Genomic DNA, 19,218 nt, shown 5'->3' with positions numbered 1-19,218 from the left:
AATTTGGAATACTACCCCTGGTAAGGGGCCAATATAAGTCTCCCGGAAAGATTAAAAGGAAAATTCATCATAATCCACCTGGCTAGTAGACAACTATTCAATAACATACATAGATGGAAAAATAATATTCATTTGAGATCTCTGTGGGAGTCAGTTTATTTTTTCAGAACTTCAGAGGAGATTTTAACTTAACTCTTAGCTCTCTTCTATAAAATTTAATTATTCACAGATATTTTAAACAAATAATCCTTTAGTTTCAATTGCATACAAACAGTTTAATGCATTAAGACATTATGGAAATTTTAAGCAATTTTAAAGTGCAGGCCTGTTTTATTACTCTCCTTTAAAATGTCTAACCAAGTAGATATTGTATAGTAATAAATGATTATACTCCTGAAAGTATTTAACAATAGAGGGACATTATTGACTTGCTTACAGAAACATAGGTTTAAAAGAAAGAAAATAAATTTATGGGGAATTTTTGATAGCAAGAAGAAATAATATTATTGTGCTGAAACTGAGCAATAGAGCTTTAAAATAGAACTCTTTCACAGTTGTTGAAAATGGTAATGCAAGAATATTACAGCATTTGAACTCTTGAATGTAAATTCAGTGACATTGGTTTGAATTTCAGTAAAAACATTCTTGGGAATTACCAATCATACTACAAAATAAAAAAGGGCTTTAGAAAATTAGTGGGGGGAAGGGAAGAGATAAAATAATAGATTTTCTCAGTTTAAGTCAGTAAAAGGAAACTGCTACTATAACACATTAAACTATAAAATCACTGTGCAATGGCAGAATTTAATAATGATAATTTTTAAAATATTGATTATATTAAACACTGTAAAATGAAAAAGGAATATCAGAAATTTTAGATTTTGATTTTATATTTAATTTTAATTATTGCATAATTCTTGGTATTTTAAGCAATGAAAATGTTAATTAAGTTTAATAAGTATAGAATTAAGAAATGAGTTGATCATAAGTAAAAAGACACTATTAGATGCCTAGATAATTGAAATTCTATCATGGTTCTCTGTCAAGTTTATGATGGAAAAAAAATTCCTTATCTATTTCCCTTTTGTATCTCAGTGATCTGTGATCTATATATATTTTATTTGTTTGTTTATTTAGTTACTGGCAATGGGGTTAAGTGACTTGCCCAAATTCACACAGCTAAGTAATAAGTAATCTGAGGTCAGATCCAAATTCAGGTCCTTCTGACTTCAGAGTTGGTGCTCTATCCACTGCAACACCTAGTTCCCCCCTAATTTATGAATATTAATTCTACTGATTCTAATTGTATCAATCATATACTGATTTTCACTGCAAAGTTATCTTCTAATATTACATCCCTTCTTTCCTCTGTTACTTTCAGTCCAACTTTTTTTTAAATTTTTCCCAGTTACATGCAAATATAATTTTCAACAATTTTTTTTGGTAAGCTTTTGAGTTCAACGTTTTTCTAATACACTTCCTTTCCTCCCCCTCTTCATGGCAGTGAACAATTTGAAATAATTTGTACAAGTACAATCATATTTAATATATTTACTTAATAAGTATGCTTTAGAGGTGGCTAGGTTGCACAGTGGCTAGAGCATCGGCCCTGGAGTCAGGAGTACCTGAGTTCAAATCTGGCCTCAGCCACTTAATAATTGCTTAGCTGTGTGGCCTTGGGCAAGCCACTTAACCCCATTGCCTTGCAAAAAAACTAAAAAAAAAAATAAGTATGCTCTACATTCAACTCCATAGTTATCTTTTTCTCTGGATGTAGATGGCACTGTCCATAACAAGACCCTCAGGATTGTGCTTGATCACTGAACTGCTGAGAAGAGCTGAATTTAATAGTTTATCATCTCACAATGTCACTGTTAATGTGTACGATGTTCTCCTAGTTTTGCTCATGTCACTTTGCATCAGTTCATACAATTCATTCCAGACTTTTCTGAAGTCCATCCTCTCTTCATTTCATAAAAATAATAGTACAAATCTTACAACTTATAACAGAATGAGGTCTAAATGGGTAGAGGATTAAGTCATTAAAGCATAAGGCATCACCAAGAAATTATCAATCGGATCTATGGAAAGGGGATAAATTTATAACCAAACAATAATTAAAGTACATTACAAATGGCAAAATTAATGATTTTGGCAATATTAAATTAAAAATTTTTGTACTAACAAAATCATTGCTGCCAAAATTATAAGGAAAGCAGAAAGTTGGGGAAACAATCTTCACAACAAGGGGTTCTGATAAGTCCCATTTCTAAAATATATAGTGAACTGCATCAAATTTATAAGGTTGCAAGTCATTCCCCAGTTGATTAATGATCAAAGAATATGAACAGTTTTCAAATAAAGAAATTAAAGGTATATATAATAATATGAAAAAATGATCCAAATCATTAATGATTAGATAAATGCAAATTGAAACAACTCTGAGATATCGCCTCGTACTGGCTAAGAATGATCAATGTTGGAGAGATTGTAGGAGTTTTGGACATTAATGCATTTCTGGTGGAGTTGTGAAGTGATCCTACCATTCTGGAAAGCAATGTGGAACTATTCCAAAAGAGCAATAAAACTGTCCATACCCTCTGACTCAGCATTTCCAATTCTGGACCTATACACAGAAGGAAACCGTAAAAAAAAAAAGGGGGGGGAAGTCCCACCTGTTCCAAAATATTCATAGCAGTTCTTTTTTGTAGTGGCAAAGAATTTGAAATTGAGGGAGTGCTCATCAACTCGGGAAGGGTTAAACAAGTTATGGTACATGAATATTATGGAATACTATTGTTCTATACAAACTCATAAATGGTCAGACTCTAGAGAAGCATGGAATGACTTATAGCATCTGATGCTGAGCGAAGGGAGTAGAACCAAGAGGACAATGTATATATCAACAACAACATTATAAGATGATCAACCCTGATGGATGCAGCTACTCTCAGCAATTCAGAGAGCTGGGACAACCCTATTAGACTAGCTATGGACAACACTCCCCATCCAGAGGAAGAAAAACAACAAAACAAAACAAAACAAAAATTCCTTCAGAATCTGAGGAACATCACATTCACTTTGTTTTATAAAATGTATCTTATGTATTTCTTTCCCTTAATCTTAATTCCTCATATCAAAATTAACTAACCTGTAAAGGTGCTTAGCACAAATGTATAAGTACAATATTGACTTGGTTGTTCACTGTTGATGGGAGAGTGGTTGGAGGGGAGGGTGGAAGGAAATTTTGTAAGCTAGAAACATGCATCAACATATGTATGAATGTTAATAAAAAAGCTTCCATAACATGTCCTCGGAAAAGTAAAACATCGATAAAAATAAACCCCAAAATAGAAAAGAAAACATCAAAAATAGTATTCAATAATATTCATGTACCATAATTTATTCAGTCAGTATCCAATTGATGAGTATACCCTTAGTTTTCAATTTGTTGTCACTACAAAAATGAGCTGCTATGAATATATTTGAACATGTGGAACTTTTTCCCATTTTGTATAATTTCTTTTGGATAAGGGGCTAGTATTGGTATTATTGGGACAAAGGGTATTATCAATTTTATTACCTTTGGGAATTGTTCCAGATTGTTCTCTAAGAATGGCTGAATCAGTTCACAAATCCACCAACAATGCATTGATGTCCCAATGTTACCACAGCCTCTCCAATATTAATTATTTTCCCTTTTTGTCATCTTGTTCAATCTGATAGGGGTGAGGTAGTACCTCATAGATGTTTTAATTTGCTTTTCTCTAATCAATAATGATTAAGAGCCTTTTTTTCTTATGATTAATAGTTTTAATTTCTTCATTTGAAAACATCCTGTTCATATCCTATGATCACTTTTCAACTGAGGAAGTATATAACCTAATAAATTTGATTCAGTTCTCCATATATTTTAGAAATGAGACCTTTATCAGAACCAATACTTGTGCAAATTATTTCCTTGTTTTCTGTTTTCCTACTATTCTTGGATACATTCATTTTATTAGTGTAAAAACTTTTTTCATTTAATATAGTCAAAATCATCCACTTTGCCTTTTAAAATGTACTCTATTCCTTGTTTGTTCATGAATTTCTTCCCTTTCCATAAATCTGATAGATAATTTTTTGATCTCTTAATTTGTCAATGGATCACCCTTTATACCCATTTTGACCTTATTTTGAAATAGGTTATGAGATGTAGATCTATCCCTAGTTTGTCTTGAATTATTTTTCTATTCTCCCAGCAGTTTTTGGTTGAATAGTGAGTTCTTTTTCCATAAACTAATGTCATTGAGTTTGTCAAACCATAGATTTCTAATCCACTAGTCCATCACTCTATGTATTTTCCAGTACAAATGCAGTTTTAATGACTGCTACTTTATAGTATACTTTTAGATATGCTAAAGCTAGGCTACTGGCCTTTGCATTTTTCTTTCACCGTTTTCCATAATATTCTTGACCTTTTGTTACTCTAAATGAATTTTACTACTATTATTTCTAGAACCATAAAAATAGTTTTTATGTAGTTTGATTGGTATTTGGACTGAACAAATAATTCAATTTGGATAAAATCGACATTTTAATTATGTTACTCCATCTTACCATGAGCAATTGATGTGTTTTAAATTGTTTAATTTGATTTTATTTGCGTGATAAGTATTCTGCAGTTGTGTTCATACAGTTTCTGGATTTGTCCTGGGAGGTAGATTAGTAAGTATTTTTATGTTATCCACAGTTACTTTAAAAAGAATTTCTCTTTCTATCTCATGCCCTTGAGCTTTGTTGCCCATTTTTAGAAACGCTGATGATTTATGTGGGTTTGTTTTATGTCCTGCTGCTTGGCTAAATTTGGTAATTCTTTCAAAGAGTTTTAAGTTGATTTTCTATAGTTCTCTAAGTATATCATCTTATCATTAGCAAAAAAGAGAAAGTTTTGTTTTCTCATTGTCATTTCTAATTCCTTCAATTTCATCTCCTTCTCTTACTGGTAAAGCTAGCAATTCTAATTTTATATTGAAAAGTGATAATGGGTATTCTTGTTTTACTCCTGATCCTTTTGAAAATGCTCCCAGTTTTTTCCCTATTACATGTAATGCTTGTTGATGGTTTTTGGATAGATACTTTTTTAACATTTTAAAGAAAACTTCATTTATTCCTCTAGGTTTTTATTAGCAATGGGTCCTGTATTTTGTCAAAAGCTTTTTCAGTATCTATTGAAAGAATTATAAGATTTTTGTTGTTTTTCTTTCAGTCATGTTGAGTGTTTTCCTCCCATTGAGCCATCCCTGCTTACCTGGTATAAATCCAATCAGATCATGGTATTATCTTAGTTAGGAATAGGAATAGGAATAGGAATAGGAATAGGAATAGGAATAGGAATAGGAATAGGAATAGGAATAGGAATAGGAATAGGAATAGGAATAGGAATAGGAATAGGAATAGGAATAGTGATAGTGATAGTAATAGTAATACTGATACTAATACTAATACTAATAATAATAGTAATACTGATAGTAATAGTAATAGTAAGACTACTTCATCATAGCAAGTATTAACTAAGAAATCTAACTACAGATCCAGCATCTTTTCACTGTATTTACTGCCTTTGATGAGAGAAGATTCAACCTTCAAGAGCTATACTATTTAATTCAATTCTATAAATATTTGTCTGAAATGTAAGAATATCTCTAAAATTTCAATTAGGCTGTCTTGACTGAATTATCCTATCACTGTTTTTATACTATTTCAAAATATATTGAAATAATACTTAGAAATGCAAAAACATACCATTCATTTAACCAAAGAGATCAAATATCTAGCCAATTAGAGGAAAGGAATGAAGTTATTCGGTGTTGTTTCATGACCTGCTGAGAGAACATAAACTAAAGTTGAAAAGTATAGTTTGTGTGATACTGATATAATTAGAATGTCAACTAACTACCTACTGAACTCTTTTTTGTTTGTTTGTCTTATGCTGGGCAATGGAGTTAAGTGACTTGCATAAGGTCATGAAGTTAGATAAGTATTATGTGTCTGAATCCAAATTTGAACTTGGGTTCTCCGGACTCTAGGACCGTTGCTCTATCCACTGTGCCACCTGGTTACCCTCCTAGTGAATTCTTTTTTTTCCTTAGGTTTTTGCCAGGCAAATGGGGTTAAGTGGCTTGCCCAAGGCCACACAGCTAGGTAATTATTAAATGACTGAGACCGGATTTGAACCCAGGTACTCCTGACTCCAAGGCTGGTGCTTTATCCAATATGCCACCTAGCCACCCCTGTGAATTCTTAATTACCAGTAACATTTTGCTAAAATTTATTTAAAATAATATGTTTTCTTTGTTTTTTAAGCAAGATTTTATTTATTTTTAGTTTTACAATTTTTCCCCAATTCTTGCTTCCCTTCCCGCAACCCCCCACAGAAGACATTCTGTTAACTTTTACATTGGTTCCTTGTTATACATAGATCTCAGTTGAATGTGATGACAGAGAAATCACATCCTTAAAGAAGAAAATTTAAGTATGAAATAGTAAAATTACATAATAATATAACTTTTTTGTTTTTTTAATTTGGCATTAATAGTCTTTGGTCTTTGTTCAAAGTCCATAATTCTTTCTCTGGATACAAATGATATTCTCCATTGTAGATATCCCAAAATTGTCCCTGGATGTTGCACTGAAGGGATGAGCAAGTCCATCAAGTTTGATCAACCCCATGTTGCTATTAAGGTGTATTGTTTCTCTGACTCTCTTCATCTCACTCAACATCAGTTCATGCAAATCATTCCAGGCTTCCCTGAATTCCCATCCCTCCTGCTTTCTAATAGAACAATAGTGTTCCATGACATACATATACCACAGTTTGTTAAGCCATTCCCCAATTGAAGGACATTCACTTAATTTCCAATTTTTTGCCACCACAAACAGGGCTACTAAAAATATTTTGGTACAAGTGATGTTTTACCCTTTTTCATAATCTCTTCATGGTATAGAACCCATAGTGGTATTGCTGGGTCAAAGGGTATGCACATTTTTGTTTCTTTGAGCATAATCCCAAATTACTCTCTCAATTGTTTGGATGAGTTCACAGCTCCACCAACAATGTATTAATGTCCCAGATTTCCCACATCCCTTCCAACATTGATCATTTTCCTTTCTAGTCATATTGGCCAGTCTGAGAGGTTTCAGGTGGTATCTCAGAGATGCTTTAATTTGCATTTCTCTAATAAGTAAGGATTTGGTGCAATGTTTCATTTGACTATGGATTGCTTTTATTTCCTTATCTGTAAATTTCCTTTGCATATCCTTTGCCCATTTGTCAATTAAGGAATGGCTTTTTTTATGAAAATTTGACTCAGTTCTCTGTATATTTTAGAAATGAATCTTTTGTCAGAAATATTAGTTGCAAAAACTCTTTCCCAATTTACTACATGTCTTTGGATCTTGGTTAGAGTGGTTTTTTCTGAGTAAAAGCTTTTTAGTTTAATGTAGTCAAAATTGTCTAGTTTGGTTTTAATGATGTTCTCTATCTCGTCCTTGGTCATAAACTGTTTCCCTTTCTATAGATGTGACAGGTAAACTACTCCTTGATCTTCTAGTTTGCTTATAATATTTTTTATGACTAAATCCTGTATCCATTTGGATCTTATCTTGGTATAGGGTGTGAGGTGTTGGTCTAATCTTAGTTTCTCCCATACTAACTTTCAAAATTCCAAACAGTTTTTATTGAAGAGCTGTTTATGCCAATAGCTGTACTCTTTGGGTTTATCAAACAGCAGATGATTATAATCATTTCCTGCTATGAACCTAGTCTAGTCCATTGATCCATGATTCTATTTTTTAGTCAATACCAGTCAGTTTTGAGGACTGATGCTTTATAATATAATTTTTAAAAAAATGATATTCTTTTCTGTCCTCATTCAATTTCCTCCATAGGTCTATCATATCTAGGTTTTCTAAAAATCACCTTCTTTTGCACTATTTTCATTGAATCCCTGGAAATCCTTGACTTTTTATTTCTCCATATAAATTTACTTACAACTTTTTCTGACTCATTAAAGTAATTTTTTTGGAATTTTGATCTGTAGGGTGCTAAACAAGCAATTTAGTTTTGGTAGAATTGTCATTTTTATTATGTTAGCTTGACCTATCCATGAATAGTTGATGTGTGCTAGGTACTTAAATCTGATTTTATTTGTGTGAGAAGAGTTTTTTAATTGTTTACAAAAAGTTTTTGAGTCTGCCTTAGCAAATTAAACTTCATTTAACCTGGAGAACTGATATTTTTACAAATATTTATCCATTTCACTTAGATTGTCAAATTTATTGGCATACAGTTGAGCAAAATAATTCCTGAATTATTACTATAATTTCTTCCTCATTTGTGGTGAGTTCAGCTTTTTCATTTAGGGTACTAGCAATTTGGTTTTCTTATTTCTTTTGTTAAATCAAATTTATCAGGGTTCTATTAATTTTATTGTTTTTTTTCATAAAAAAAAGCTCTTGGCTTTATTAGCTCAATAGTTTTCTTTCTTTTGATTTTATTAATTTCTTATTTAATTTTTGGATTTTTATTTGGTATTTAATGGGGGGGTTAATTTGTTCTTTCTCTACTTTTTAGTCACATATTTAGTTTATTGAATTATTCTTTCTCTAAATTATTCATGTAATCATTTGGAGATGAAGATATATTATATCCCCTGACTGCCACTGTGATTGCATCCCATAAGTTTTCATATGTTTTATCATTGTTGTCATCCTCTAGGATGAAATAATTAATTCTTCCTATAATTTATTGTATAATCCATTCATGCTTTAAAATGAGGTTATTCAGTTTCCAATTAGTTCTGGGTCTATATCCCTGGCCCAATATTGCATATGATTTTTATTGCATTATGATCTGAGAAAGATTGTATTCACTATTTCTGCCTTTCTTCAATGACCATTAGGTTTTTATGCCTAGTACATGGTCAATTTTTGTGTACATGCCATGTACTGCAGAAAAAAAAAGGTATATTCCTTTCTATTTCCATTCAATTTCCTCATAGGTCTATCATATCTAGGTTTTCTAACAATCTATTTACCTCATTAAGTTCCTTCTTGTTTATTTTATGATTCGATTTATCTAAATCTGAAAGCAGGAGACTGCGGTCTCCCACTAGAAGAGTTTTGCTGTCTATTATCTTTATATAGCTTTTTCAAATTCTCCTCTTAGAATTTTCATGCTGTCTGCTCAGGTGCATGCATATTTAATATTGAAATTATTTTATTGTTTATAGTAACTTTTAGGAGGATATAGTTTCCTTCCTTATCTCTTTTAATGCTATCTATTTTTGCAACTGCTCTATCTGAGATAAGGATTGCTACCCCTTCCTATTTTACTTCAGCTGAAGCAAAATATATTTTGCTCCAACCTTTTACCTTTACTCTATATGTATCTCTCTGCTTCAAATTCATTTCTTGTAAGCAGCATATTGTAGATTTTGGTTTTTAATCCACTTTGCTATCTGCTTATGCTTTAAGGGAGAGCTCATCCCATTCACATTCAAAGTTATAATTACTAACTCTTTATTGCCCTCCATGCTATATTCCTTCTGTTTGTATTTTTCCCTTTTTCCCTTTATCCAATTCTCCAGTGTTTTGTTTCTTAATACCACCACCTTCAGTGTGTTTGCCCTCTTATATCAACCCCCACCCCTTCCCCTCCTTTCCCTTTTGCCCTTCTTCCCTTCCTTCTTTTAGTTCCCCTTTTTATCCCTCTCCCAGTCCCCCCGACCCCTTTTCCCCTTTCAATGCTTGAAAGTTAAGGTAAATTTCTTAACTTGATTAAGTGTGTCTAGGTTACCTTTAAGCCAAGTCTGATGAGATGAAGATTCAGGTGGTTCTCACCTCCTCCCTTCTCCCCCTCAATTACAATAAGTCTTTTGTATCTCTCTCTGTAATGAGATTTACCCCATTCAGTCTCACTCCAACCTCCCTCTCCTTACTGCACCCCTTTTTAAGGAGGATTGTTTTTAAATAATTCTGTCTGAGTTCTAGAAAAGTTATGAGTGTCCATCATTTCTTTCCAACAGAGTTAAATTCTCAAGAGTTATGAGACTCTTTCTCCCAAGTGGGTATATAGCCAATTTCATCTTATTGTATAGCAGTTTTGTTTCTTTGGGGTTTTTTTTTTACCTTTCTTGTGTCTCTTCAGCCTCCTGTTTGATGTTCAAATTTTCTATTTAGCTCTGGTCTTTTCATCATGAAATCTTGGAAGTCTCCCATTTCATTAAATGTCCATCTTTCTCCCTGGAAGAGAAGGCTCAGCTTTGTTGGGTAGTGGATTCTTGGCTGCATTCCAGGCTCCCTTGCTCTTCTGAATATCTCATTCCAGGCCCTTCCATCCCTTAATGTAGATGCAGCCAGGTCCTGCATAATCCTTACTGTGGCTCCTTGGTATTTAAATTTTTTCTTACCCTTGCTGCTTGTAGGATTTTTTCTTTTATCTAATAGTCCTGGAATTTGGCCACAACATTCCTTGGTGTTTTCATTTTAGGATCCCTTTCCGGAGGGGATGGATGTATTCTTTCAATAATTATTTTTGCCTTCTGGTTCCATGATTTCAGGGCAATTTTGCATCACTGAATTCTGTAATAATAAGTCCAGGCTTTTTTCTCTCTTCAATGTTCTCAGGAAGGCCAATAATTCTTAGATTCTCACTTCTCGATCAATTCTCCATCAATTCTCGAAGTCAGTGGTTTTGCTAATGAGGTATTTTACAATTTTTCTATTTTTTTATCTTTTGGTTTAACACAATCTTGTTGTCTAATGAGGTCATTAGTTTCCACTGATTCCATTCTTTTTTTTAAGAGAAGATTTTTTCTTCATTTAACTTTTCTAACTCTTTTTTAAGTTGGTCCATTCTATTTTTGAAGGAATTTTCTATTTGCCCAAATGTAGTTTTGAGAGAATCATTTCCTTTTTTACATTTGCCCAATTGAGCATTTGAGAGAATCATTTTCTTTTTTGCATTTGCCCAGTTGAAGATCTGAGAGTTATTCTCAATTTGTGTTTGTCTAGTTGTATTTTCCAAGGATTTGTTTTCTTGTTGCATGATATTAATTTTCATTTGCAAGGTGATAATTTTCTCTAGAGTTCTTTTTCCCAATTTTCCAATTGATTTTTAAACTCCTTCCTGATTTCTTCAAGGAAGTCTTTCTGGGATGGAGACCAATTCATATTCTCCTCAGCAGTGCTAGACCTCTCTAGAATAGAATCTGTCTCTTCTAAGTATTTCTCCATGGGCTCCCCTTTTCTCTGGCCTTTTTTCATCTTGTGTTGGGGTTGAGGGGAGCTGGCTCTCAGAGGTTTGCTTTTGAAGATCCTAGAGCCTTTGTTCACTTGGTTTAGTAATTGAAAAGGCCAGTGAGTAGGGGATGCTTGTTGCTTTCTCTGGAGTGATGTCCTCAGCAGTAGGGTCTGAGGAGACCTTGAACACTGGGTTGGGCCCTGGGGGAGGGTGTTACTCTTTTTCTTTTTCCCTGAGGGGATAGGGGGTGGAGGGTTTTTTAAATTGTTTATTCTGTGCAAAGGACTCTACTGAGTATGGAGCTCAGGTCCCTGGCCCAGCTGGTTGCTCTCCAGGTGTGCTCTGAGACTCTGTGCTGAAATTCACCCTCCTGTAGCTCAGAGAGTCAGCCTCAGCTGTGGAGACTTTGGTGAGTAGGGGTGTGAGTTCCAGTTATAGCTTCAGATTCTTTGGCCAGGGGGAGAAAAGCCGCAGCTACACTCTCCCCTAGCTCCTCACCCTACCACCAAAGATTCTGCAGCTAAAGATGTATCTCGCACCTGCCACCCACCAAAGTGTCTAGGACTGAGGCTGACCCTCTGGCTCCCCCCAGCTGGGGGCCCCACACTGATCCTCTGCTCTAGTCTCCCAGCTCACCGACGGTCCCCTGAGACAGACCTTGGTAGGTGTTCTTCTCTTAAGATTTGTCTCTCGCATTATTTCTGAAGGGAAAGAGCACCTATCACAGTGCCTGTCTTCTCTCCACCATCTTGGCTGGAAGTCCCACTTTCTTTGTTAATGGTCAGTTTATTTAAGCCTGACAAAAAATATCCAAAAACCATTTTTATAAATGACACATTTAAGATTTTTAATAATTCTCAGGGAAAAGATCTCAAGTTGTATGTTTTCTATTTGTATCAGCTAAAACTCTGCCCTTGTTTATGGCAATTTATCATTTAAAGTTTCCCAGTCGTAAAATGTAGAGTTCCATCTCTGTGGAGTGAGCCAGAGTTCTTTGGCTTCTGAGCTGGATTCCAGCCTTTGTGAAATTCTTGAAGAGTTGAACAACCCTGACTGATTGGTCAAGAAATATAATGTTGGTAAAACAATATCATGTCAGTAAGCCCAGAATTGTATCAACCTTTCCCTGCTCTTTTACTTTTTAGCCTCACAAACACTTCACAATCTGATGGAGAGATTTTTTTTCTCATGTAGAAACTTCTTATTATCAATAATAAGATAATCAGATCAAATTCTAATGAATCAGAAAAGTCAAAAATGCATTGTGAGTGTGAGTTTACTGTATAATTGTTGTGAATAATTTCAAATTTTTAATAATGTAATAATTTCAAGGCTCTTTGACTATCTCCCTTTAGAAATTGGAAATCTGGGTTGATTTAACAATATGAAGAAGTTCAAAAGACATTTATTAGTGAAGTTATGATACTTTCTTTACATCAAAGTATTACCTAAGGAAAAGATTTTCAACAGGTTTTGCAATTATTTTAGGTTTTTGCAAGGCAATGGGGTTAAGTGGCTTGTCCAAGGCCACACTGCTAGGTAATTATTTCTGAGGCAGGATTTGAACTCAGGTACTCCTGATGCCAAAGACAGTGCTCCATCTACTGTGCCACCTAGCCACCCCTAGTTTTGCCATTATTTCAAATATCTTTACTAATTAGGATAAGCAATTCATTATCAGCTATTTTCTAATTGAAATTTATAATTAATGTTCACTTGGAGATGAGATGTTAAAAGTGGTCAAAAACTGGATAAACATGAAATGAAATCTTTGGAATAAGAAATTATCAAAGGGATCATTGTTGAAGTAGATCTGGCAAAAGATAAAGTTAAATTCAAGCATAAAGCTACTTTAAATGCCACCTAAAGTCCAACTTTTGTGGGACTAGATTCCCAAAATGATTTAATGCTCCCTTAATTAAGTTGTTGGTTTATTAGAAACATAAATAATCCCTAGAAAGTATTTTTCTGAGAATTTTTTCTCATAGCACATTTTAATAAGTTTAAAATATCACTAAAATAAATTCTTATGCGGTCTCTGAGGTATATTTAATCTTTGGTTAATGAAATCTCAGACCACCTGATGTGGCAAAATAATATTTGACATAAAGAGAAGATGGTGTATCCATATATTTTGAAAAAAAGTAAAGAATATGTGTCACATTAATTTATTTTTGTATTTAATATTAAATTTCAACAAGGCTAATTTTTTTTAAAGAAAATACTTAAAAATAAGAACAAACAAAAATGAAAGGACTCAGTTTTCTCAGCTCAATTAAGAGTATCTCACAATGACAATATGTATTTTACTTCTTAGGAATTCCTACTAATGGAAGATATGATTCATAGTTCTATCAAATCTTCTGTGAAAATTGGATTAATCCAATTTGGCTGGCATTGAAGAGGTAGTAACATCTAAATTAAACTCTTACTCAACTAAAACCAGAATTCAAAATAAAGGACATTTATGCAACAGTTAGGAATTTTTCCAAATAGTTTTCCAGTAAAGTTTTAAAATCCAAGCAAAACAAATATCATCATTTTAATCTGAGATATATATATATATATACATATATATTAATTTTTCTAAAGCAAAATAATGTAAAATATTAAATATTATACATCTATAGGAAAATAAATCTTTAAAATTTCAAATAATGAGAAAAAGCAATGAGTTTGCTTCAAGATCCAATTCACTATAGAACCTCAGCAATGATGGTAATGGAAAGATCACTAACTTGGTTGTCTTAAGATCTTGTTGCTAGATCTACCTCTAGAGCAAATTTCTTCGCTTTTCTTGGATACATTTCTTTATTCTAAGTTTCCTTCTTTCACTTCTGGTGACTTATGTCTCTGAAATCAGAAGGAGTAAATAATTTGTCTGTTTAAGATGATTTTGTTCTTTTGCTTATGCAAGTAACTTTATTAAAGGGTTCCCAAATATAGTAACTAATCTAGAGGCATATTAGTGGATTATGCATATCAAATTCCAGAATATCTCAGATGCTACTAATTCAATTATGTACCTTATTGATAAAGAACCCAACACGCCAATCAATTTTAGTCCTTCAGCCTCATTTCAAAGAATTCCACTGTCAGAGAAAATATTGTTTTATCTTCCAGGACATTCTGTCCCTCATTTCAACAATTGTTTTGTTTTGTTTTTTACTTACACTAAATAAAAAAATCTTTCTCTTTCTGCAACTTCTACTTATTATTCGTACTTTTAACTCTCTGGGTAAAAGCAGATCAGACCTAGATAAAATTTTCTCCATAAAAGATTTCAAATATTTAAATATTACAAAAAATTCCTCTAATTATTTCAACCAGTTCTCAGTATGATCTTACCTTTTAAAGAATGTGATTCCTCCTCTACTATATGCCCTTCAACTTATCAATGTTCTTCCTAAATTTTGCAATTTACCCAGGATTGAGCATTCCAAGGGTGCGCTTACAAGAACAAAATAAATCTAGCTATTCCTATATAATACGACTATTTCTAATGAAGACTACATGAGCTTTCATGGCTTCCATATTTAACTTGTACTGCTAAAGTTTCCATATCTTTTCCAGGTAAATTACTATCTGAGGATATCTCCTCAGTCTTATACTTATTTTGATGTTTTAACATTAAATGTAAAGAATTACATTTATGTCTATTAAAGTTTCATATTATTAGCTTTAGCACAATTTAATAACCTGTTGAAATATGTTTGAACCTTGGTTCTATTTTATAATTTATTAGCAACTTCTTCCATCCTTTCAACATCTACAAATTTAATAAGTATACTGCCTAATACCTCATCCAAACCATGGGTTAAATTGTTTAACTACACAGGGGCAAACAAAATACTGTGTGACAATTAAGAAGAGGTCTCCTTTCAAGCTAAAATTTATGATCTACATAATGATTAATACCTACTTTGGGGGATTTACCAATCTGAATAAAAAGCTATAGTATTGTTCAAATTGTTTAATTTTCTTCATAAAAAGCAATATGAGAGGATTGATTAAATACCTTATTGAAATATAAAGAAGCTATATTCTCCTACCAATCATAAAAAGGAAAGGGAATTATATTTGTGTGTGATTGGTTTTGGGATAAGACATTCTAGCTCTGGGTGCTAAATGTTTGTCTTTCTAAATGTTCATTAATCATCTCTTAATAATAAAATCTAGAATTTTTTACAATCAAAGTGAAACTTTTGTTTATAATTTTCAGACTCCACCAGGTTTCCTTTATTGGAAAATTTTGATGTTTTAACTACTCCATCTTAATAACATTTTTCCCAACATTTCCATAGCATCTCCAGTCTTATAGCATTAACTACATAACAGTAGTTCAGAAATACTATACATACCAGTTCTTTAGTATCTGAGGATATAGTTCATCTTGATATGCTGTCTTGTACATATCAAGGTAAGCTAGGCTTTTTCATACTATTTTCCTTATTCCTGTCCTCATTAAAGATTTTAAATTGATAAATTAAGAGCTTAATATTTATATCTTCTTTCCAACCTCAGTTATGATGATTTCAAATGGAATTCAATTCTCTGTATCAGCAATGATGACCTTAATAAGAAGCTGCAAATGGTATCAATAGGCTGCCTAGAAGTCCAAGAAGGCAGAACTGAGGACTCATTGGTGAATTTTGCAGGGTGGTAATATGGACCACTGATTCGATGACCCAATTGGAATGTTTCCTATAATGATTCATTCTGACTTTTCTAGCATTCTATACAACTTGACTTCATGACTATAAGATTAATTAAACTTAAAAGAAAGAACCATTAAAAACAAATTCTTAGCAGGATGAGAGATCACCAAGAAAAGAAATGAGTCACTCTTTTTTTCCACCTGTTTTCCTCTCCAGTATCACTCTGCAGAATGTGATGTATGACCTAAAGATTATCAGTTCTGTTCCACTGCAATCAGATAAAAAGTGAACTTCAGAGACACTCAGGTTCAGTAAAACTGTTAGAATGATTCATTTCTTCCATTACTAATTCTTGTTTAACTAAGAGAAATGTTCAAAATCGTCAAAAATAGCTAACAATTTTACATAGGTCAAGGGAGTAAAAATGCCTCCCAGAACTGGATGTTAGCTTCTGTTCTTGTCTTTCTTATATGTATGCTCTAGAATTAATGTGTTTGGATAGATCTATGAAAGATGGAGAGACACATTGACAAATGACCTATTTGAGAGAAGTCTACTAATCTTTTGAAGAGTTCAGACCCAATGGGAAGCTCACTTCTAGAAATCTATGTTCTCTAGGTAAATGAGTTCACTGTAAACAAATTAAAAACATTCATTTTCATTAGTTCTGCTCAATTGGCCCTATATACATTTGTTCAGGAAGCTATGTTTAACATTTCAGGTCCATTTGTAGTGAAAGACACAGCATTTGAATGTTAATGAGTAATATATTAGGATTTAATCATTGGAGAAATATTTTTTATCATTCTTTTTCTTCAAAAGACTTTGTTGGTCTTTAGTGGACAACAGGAATTATGAGTTTGTAGACTTAGTTCACAGCTATATTATAATAACTTTGTAACATTACTTATGTATATTTCATATTGATTTCAGTTGGATATAGCTAATCTTGGTTAAATAATTTACATACCTAGAGAGTTAAAAGTATAAATAATAAGTAGAAGTTGCAGAAAGAGAAAGATTTGCTGATCTCTGAAATAATTAGAGGAATTTTTGTAATATTTAAATATTTGAAATCTTTTATGAAGAAAATTTTATCTAGGTCAGATCTGCTTTTACCCAAATTTCAAATTGGTACAAACACCAGCAAAGTTGAAATTTCCTAAAATTTATCACCTGTGGTTTGCTTGAAGACCTCTAATAATGAGGAAATATGAAATCTAGAGGCAATCTTAACATCTTTGGACTTTTTTTTTTCGCTATTCCAAATATTTTAATAAGAGTTCCTCTGCAAGGCATTTAGAACACCAATTTGTGAAGATAAACTCCATCGGAGAGAGAGAGAATACAGAACGCAGGTAACCGCGGAGCTGAGGAATTTTCTTGATTTTGGGCAGGAGCTGAGAGTCCACTGCTTTCTGATCAGCCTTGCGCTGCTCTGTAATCTCATATTTCTCTTTCTCTGTGTCAAAAATCTCTCCTTCTTGGTGTCTGGGTTTACGGAGCCCCTTTTTCTTAAAGTAAGCATCAGTAAAATGATTTGGAATTTTTACACCAGAAAGGTTAACCCTAGTAGAGGTGGCAATGACAAATTTCTGATGGGTCCTTCGTAGAGGAACCCGATTGATGGTCAGAGGTCCAGTCACCAGTAGCAAACCACTAGCCAGCTGCTTCAGGAAAACCACACGCTTGCCCCTGTGGCAGTCAGTGAGCAGAATCAGAACTGTGCCTGGGGTGATGCTAGACCCAAATTTCCTCACATGCTGGCTGAAGGGTTTTTTGCCATGACATAGGAGTTTTCTCGGTACATCTTCAGTAGGGTAATACCTGGGCATTTTACGAATTTTTACCACTCAGTTTCCTCCATTTTTATCACCACCAACTGGCTTTGAGATAGTAGCAGGCACCCTGTCTTTCTTTTTCCTTTTAATCCCGGTTTCTGGTGCAGCATATTTCCACTTGTACATGGCTCTGTGGGAATACATTGCAGACCTGGAGTATCTGCCGATCCCTCGGGCCAAGACTGGATTTCAACGGCAATGCTTTCGAGGTTTTTTCACCACCTTTTCAGCCCCATCTTCCTTTTTGGCCTTCCTTTCCTTTTTTCCTTTCTGACCTTCTTTTCCTTTGGAGGACTTGGGGGGGGGGGAGGGGGTTGTTCACCATCTTGAGAGAAGGGGAAAGATCAGGACTTTTTTTTTTAAAACAAAGCTTCATAAGGAGTGGTCTTTAGTTCTCTCCTTATAACTGATCTCCCTCTTGGTTATATGCTCCCACTTATGCATATTTCTTATAATATAACGACTAAAATAGATCAAAATACTGTTTAACTGGCATAATCAGGGCACAATACAAGCACATCATCACTTCTCTTTTTCTGAGTTTTAAACTTCTACTGTCAGCCTAAGTTCAAAAGAACTTTTTTGGCTGCTATTACAATCTTGGCACATCTTTTGCTACAGAAAACTAAAATGCCCAATTTTTTTTCACATGAAAAGTTGTGTAGGGATTTCTCTCATATCTTGCAATTCATAATTTAATTTTTACAAATTAATTTTTAATCTTTAAGCCAAGCATATTTTATTTTAATTCAATCTTTATTGCAACATATTGCAGAGTAATGGGATCTTTACTCTGCCATAAACTAATTTAGTTTCTCCACCTATATTTGCATCAGGTAATAATCTGGTTTTCTATAATATCATTCAAATTGCCACTCATCAAACTTTTATTCATTTATTCATTCATACACTTTAGTCTGAAAACAAAAAGGCAAAGGCATTCCATGTCCTCAAGCAGTTTACATTGTAATTCATCTATTTGATAGAAATATCTGTTGAAAAACAAAAGGTCAAATAAAGATCTTCAACACACTATCTACTGTCAGTTTGCTATTAATGCATTAATCACTTACTCTTTGGTTTTAGTCAATGATGGAGCAGTCCATGGAGAATGCATATAATTCATGTTCTGCCTACTATATATCCATGGTGAATCTAATTTTTGAAACATCAGATCATTATCAAGTATTCTCTCCCTCCCCCTCCCACTCCCCCTCTCCCTCTCTCTTTTTGTCACCTTCCCCTCCCGCTTTAAACTTTCTGTCCCCTGATAGTGAAGGAAACAAGAACTGCTACAAATCTTTGGTGGATGAGGGAGAAGAAAACAGCAGTAGAAGCCACAGCAGTTTGTTATTTTGGGCCTCTATGCTATTACTAATTTTTATATCTCGCTAATTTTTCTATGAATAAATGGTGTCACTTCTGTTGCTTT

At 33.4% G+C, this 19,218-nt stretch overlaps 1 pseudogene; it reads right to left on the bottom strand.

Moving 5' to 3' along the window:
• Positions 1 to 17,244: 17,244 nt before the first annotated feature.
• Positions 17,245 to 17,945, bottom strand: LOC141501397 (large ribosomal subunit protein eL6-like; annotated as a pseudogene).
• Positions 17,946 to 19,218: the final 1,273 nt, after the last annotated feature.

This window comes from Macrotis lagotis, chromosome X (assembly GCF_037893015.1).
Source record: "Macrotis lagotis isolate mMagLag1 chromosome X, bilby.v1.9.chrom.fasta, whole genome shotgun sequence".
Taxonomy (NCBI): Eukaryota; Metazoa; Chordata; class Mammalia; order Peramelemorphia; family Peramelidae; genus Macrotis; species Macrotis lagotis.
This window is presented reverse-complemented; position numbering and strand designations above follow the sequence as displayed.